We start from the raw sequence: 6,000 nt of genomic DNA, 5'->3' as shown, positions 1-6,000 counted from the left end.
CCCCACCGCCCTCCTGTCCTCCCCAGGCTGCATCCTCATCTAGCAGGCGATGCATTTCTGCACTGGGATGGCTCTGGACCAAATAAACAAATATTTACAGTGTGAAAAAAGTGAATAACCACTGAACACCACCTCTGACCTCTGTGTGTGTGTGTGTGTGTGTGTGTGTGTGTGAGATGTGACAATGTGTGGAGTTTGTTGCACTGAATGACAAGTCGGTGGCACGTGTTCCACCGCTGCCTTTGTTCTGCTCCTTAGGGACCCCTCCCTCGTTGAAACAGCCTTTAAGGAGAATTGCAGCCTTTCTCAGATTTGGTTAAAAAATTTTGCAGATGGAGTGGTGAACTGACAAGCTGGGAGGCTTGGGTTTTCAGTCGCCATCTAAACTGTCTTCCTGTAGTGTTTTGAAACATCACTTCATTTTGAAAGTGCTTGTTTCTCCATCTGAAAACATGCACTTGGTACCAAGGACCACGATGGAGTTTCGTGTCAGGCACTGAATTCATGTTTGTAGGTTGTTCTGCACATCTCGGGCACACAGTGATGCTCAAATAGATGCTCTGGGATTAGGATCCCTGTCCGAGCCCTTTCTCTGTACCCCATTCATCGCCAAAGTGGCCACTGGGAACTTCGTCTCCAGCCGTTGAATAAATGGGATATATTTGGAGTGTGTAGTGCATAGAGCAGCCTTAAGGTTTGTTTTGTGTTTTTTTTAATTGAAGTATAGTTGATTTACAATCAGTTGTACAGCAAAGTGATTCAGTTCTACATGTAATATATACACTCTTTTTTATATTCTTTTCCATTATGGTTTATTACAGTATACTGAATATAGTTCCCTGTGCTATAGAGTAGCACCTTGTTGTTTATCCATTCTCTACGTAATAGCTTACATCTGCTCACCCCAACCTCCCACTCCATCCCTCCCCCAGCCCCTCCCCCATGGCAACCATCGGTCTGTTCTCTATGTCTGTGAGTCTGTTTCTGTTTTGGAGATGGGTTCCTTTGTGTCATATTTTAGATTCCACATATAAGTGATATCGTATGGTATTTGTCTTTCTCTTTCTGACTTACTTCACTTAGTATGATCATCTCTAGGTCCCTCCATGTTGCTGTAAATGGCATGATTTCATTCCTTTTTATGGCTGAGTAATATTCCATTGTATATATGCACCACATCTTCTTTATCCATTCATCTGTCCATGGACAGATAGGTTGGTTCCATGTCTTCAGCCCCAAGTTGTTGACTGAAAGTCAACAAAGTCTTTGCTTGTTGGTGTCTAATTTTGTTTGTGTAACAATGCAGGTGTGCCCTGCTTAGAGAAGTTGCTGATGGCTGAGCTGGGGAGTCTGTCTCTGGGATCCCCCATGATCTAGTGGGTCTCCTCTTGAGGCAGCTGTACCGGGGCCCAGGGTGGCATGCAGAGTTGCCTGAAGACTCCCTTCCATCATGCCTTTCCCACATGGAGACCTTCCTCTGAAATTTCCTCCTTCCTTCATCCCCAGCAAGCCTTGCCCTTGCTCCTGTTCCTTAAGAGTCTTATTCTGGATCATTTCCCAAGCTGGTGAGTGATTACTGAGCTCCTGAGATGGGGAAAGTCCTGGGGGGCTGCAGACATTAAGCCTGGGGTGGCCACTCTTAAAGCACTTGCAGGGGCTTCCCTGGTGGCGCAGTGGTTAAGAATCTGCCTGCCAATGCAAGGGACACTGGTTCGAACTCTGGTACGGGAAGATCCCACATGCCACGGAGCAACTAAGCCCGTGCGCCACAAGTACTGAGCCGGAACTCTAGAGCCCGCAAGCCACAACTACTGAGCCCACGTGCCACAACTACTGAAGCCTGCACACCTAGAGCCCGTGCTCTGCAACAAGAGAAGCCCACGCACTGCAATGGAAGAGTAGCCCCCGCTCGCCGCAACTAGAGGAAGCCTGTGCGCAGCAGCGGAGACCTGACGCAGCCAAAAATAAATAAATTTATTTAAAAAAAAAAAAAAAAAAGCACTTGCAGCCGGGAAGGGGAGGGGAGGCAGGTACAGAAACCACAAGATTCTAAAGAAGGAAGGAATCTGCCACAAGGGATAAAAGGCTTTGGAAATTCAGAAGAGAGAGAATCCTGCGAGCAGAGCAAATCAAGGGAAGTTCCACAGAGAGAGTACAAGTAGGCTGTAAGGGACAGGTTTGGTGCAGACAGTCGAGGGTGGAGGGAGAGGAGAGCACTGAAGGGTGTCCCAAGGAAGGGAACAGAGTGTGTGGACAGCCCTGAGTGGTCAGCTCATCTTCAGTCGGTTCGGGGCAGGACAGGAACGGAGGTATGAGGTCAGGTTGGAAGCTTAGCCGGAAAGGGGACCAGGAAGGGCCTGGGGATGGCCCGCAGGCTCTATTCTCAGGATACACAGGATCCCAGCCACGGCTCTGTGAGGTCATTGCGTGTGACGCTGAGGACACAGAGGCACAGAGAGATGAATCTGCCCACGGCTGCAACAGCAAGTATGCAGTGGGAGTAGGATGAGTGGCCAGGAAAGCTGGCCCCGGAGCCTGGCTTCTGAGCCAGTACCTTATTCTGCTTTCATGCGAGCTGCCGAAGCAGGAGGCTCAAAAGGAGAGGCAGGGGCTGGGGACGGCTGGCATCCATCTTGCCGGGTCCTGTGGTGGCATTTCATGTGGAACTCTCGAGCCCATTGGCTGAATGCTTGACTCCAGGGTGCCAGCGTGTGGCTCTGTGGCGGGATCCTGCAGGCCTGGCTTTTGGACCCTTCACATCACCCCCTCTATTCATTCCTTCAGCCCAGGCTTATCGGGCCCCCTGTGCTCTATAAACCAAAGCAGGACCACCTCAGTAAGCGGGTACCCATCTGAACTCAAATACCAGACATGTGGCAGGATGTTTACTTAATTTGCAAAAGCCTCACCGTGGGTTTTCTTTAAATAGCTAGCTCCCAAGTGCATAGGAAAATTATAATATATAAAAACTTCCATGGAAGGCAAAAAAAAAAAAGGAAAAAAAATCTTTAACTGAATAGACTCGGATGTACTGTACATGCTGAAAGTACCTAAAAATGTTTCCAGTTTTCTCCTTGCCTTTCATATTTGTCAGTGAATTTAATGACAAACATCAATCACCTAAAAAACGTATCCATGTGGTAGCACTGAATTGTTTTACAGGTCTTACTGAAGAACTGAAGATGTAATCGAGTTCACATGTCCCAGACAGGAGAATTATGGAATTGATTAATTATATCCCCAAGGGATGTTTTGCTTTAGGAAGGAACCCACTAAATATAGTTTGCTCTTGCAGTTCTTGTTTTTATGTTATTAGTTCATGGGGGCCGAGGAGACGGGTCGAGCGGGGAGGTTAGGGCGACAGAACAATGAAGTGCTCTAAGGCTTAACTAGCTGGACATCAGTCAGAGCGAAATGACCAGCCTTTCCTCACGTGGGCGAAAATAAATGGAGTCAAATGCCACGGGGGTACATGGGCTTAAACACCCCTGATCAGGGTTTCCCCAAGAAGGCTCAGAGCCTTAATATGCTCCGTTGTTTTTGAATCTCTAAGGATAAAGTTTGCATTTCCCACGCTTACCTGGCCAGCGCACCCTTGGGGTGCAGTGGGTGACATTGCACAAGGCTGGTGTTCCTGGGAACACACTTTGGGAAATGGAGTCTCAGGTTCCATGGAGAGGATGGTGTTCAGATTTTCATTTCAGGGCTGACGTCGATCGCTGGAGTACATACGTAGGGTCCACATTTTGAATGAGAAAGAACTTTCCAACAGTTAGAACTCTCCAAAGAGGGAAGGATTTGATCAGAGGCCTGTCAAGAAGGTCAGGAAGAGGAGCTAGGTGGACCGGGGGGAGGACTTAGATGACCTTAGATGACCTTGGAAATGATAGCCCTGAATGACGTGATGATAAGATACATGACTCAGCCCGGAAGCAGGGTTCGGTTAACAAACACTCCATGTGCTGCGTTCACTTCTGTGCACAGTTATTTCGTTAGGGGGTTGACTTATCTAAACGTCATCTAATTTCTTTCTCCTGCTGGGTCTGTGGGGCCTTGATACTCGCATGGCTGGTTTAACAGCTCTCTGTGGAAATGAGAAAATCATTCAGTCAGGGGAAATGGATTTGGGATGAGCAAAGGAGATTTTTCCAGTGTGGGTATTTTAGGAACGCCTCCACCATTTAGTATATACGGCAGTTAAAAATCTTGGGACGTTCTGATTAGCTGGTGTCTAATGATCAAGTCGATGAAATCCTTGAAATTTTATAAGCTGAATAGGATGGAATTCTTTCATCTAATTTGGGATCCAGAGTTACATCTTTTTTTTTTTTTTTTTTTTTTTTTTTTGCGGTACGCGGGCCTCTCACTGTTGTGGCCTCTCCCGTTGCAGAGCACAGGCTCTGGACGTGCAGGCTCAGCGGCCATGGCTCACGGGCCCAGCCGCTCCGCAACATGTGGGATCTTCCCGGACCGGGGCACGAACCCGTGTCCCCTGCATCGGCAGGTGGACTCTCAACCACTGCGCCACCAGGGAAGCCCCAGAGTTACATCTTATTTACTTAGATTTGCATAGGTGATTAGAGATAGAGAGGTCCTAATTCCAAACATGTAAGATGAAATAAAAATTAATTTATGTGATGTGCTATCTTTTGATTCAGATAAAATGCTCAGATTTTGATTCACGAAGGATCCAAGAGATGCCCCCTGAGATCTTCTCAGCAGGTAGCACCTTTCCCCCATCGGCGTTAGGGAATACCTGGGGGGTGGGAGGGCGGTACGGATATTTAGGGACAGACCTGCAGGACGCAGAAGTGACTCACTCGGTATGCCGCTCCCGCTGGGAAATAAGGTCTCATCTCGCGGAGGTGGAGACAGAGTGGAATGGTTGGGTGACTTGCTTGCCGGCAAACAGATCCAGGGAGACATGCAGGGGGTGATATTACGAAGCCTGAAGGATGGCAGCTTTTTGCTCTCCCAGTTTGAAATACCCACCAGGGAACACCAGGCACATCTTCATCAACACCGATGTGCATTTCTACAACATACTCGATTTTTTCTGGCTCTGTATTTGGCTTGAGAGTGTGCATGTTCAGTTTAACAGCCCTCCAGGAAATATTCCTTCTTCCATCAGGCAGCCTCAGAGCAGGGGTAGACTCTCCTGGAGCTGGGGTGGGCTGGGGGATGATTTCCTATCTGGGATGAGGGCGTGGCAGGAACATCCATCCCTGTGCTGGAGGGCTCCTGGTGCCCTTAGGCTGGCGCCAGGTACAAGAAGCTGGTATCTGGCATAGGAAGGGTCTATTGTCTCCACACCAAGGACTCAGCCTATACTGGCTGAGCTCCTGTTTTGTACCAATGATTTACATCCTTGGGTTGCTTAGCTCCATTCCCCATTTGGCCAGAGCTCTCTGACTGCTCTGTCCTTGGCCTTCATGTAGGGGGGCCGCCCCAGCTGCTCATGCTAGTGAGTTGGGAACAGCCATGGGCCCCCAGCCCCCGCTCCATCTGCTCCTTACTCCCAGCACTTGCTCTCACCTGCCAAGCCCCGGACTCTGGGATGGGACCTGAACTTGACCCTGTGGGCCTTGGGGACCTTGTGGCTCCCCTCTCCTGGGCCCGCTGGTTCTAGCTCTATGTCCTGAGCACAGTCCCACCCAGGGAGGGCAGGGAGAAGGGGTGTGGCCATCCAGGGGTGTGGAAAGTACTGGACCAGAGGACGGACGACTTGGTTTCTGGTCCTACTTCCACTGTGGCCTGTGACCTTGAGCCAATCACTTCGTCTTTCCAGACCCAGAGTTGAAGGGTTGTTCCCGGGTCCCAAGATCTGTGCCTTTCCATCTGCACCCAGAGCGCGCGACTCCGAATTTGGTTTTGGATTTCCACTCTGGTTGGGATTAGGAGCGACTGCAGGCTGACTCCCCTGCAGAAGACAAGAGCGGTGTGTGTGGTGGAAATAAAAAGAGGGCGGGAGGGAAGGTGGCGCGAGAGCAGAGCCTGAGC

The sequence above is a fragment of the Mesoplodon densirostris genome, chromosome 20 (assembly GCF_025265405.1).
Source record: "Mesoplodon densirostris isolate mMesDen1 chromosome 20, mMesDen1 primary haplotype, whole genome shotgun sequence".
Classification (NCBI taxonomy): domain Eukaryota; kingdom Metazoa; phylum Chordata; class Mammalia; order Artiodactyla; family Ziphiidae; genus Mesoplodon; species Mesoplodon densirostris.
Note: the sequence above shows the minus strand (reverse complement) of the source record.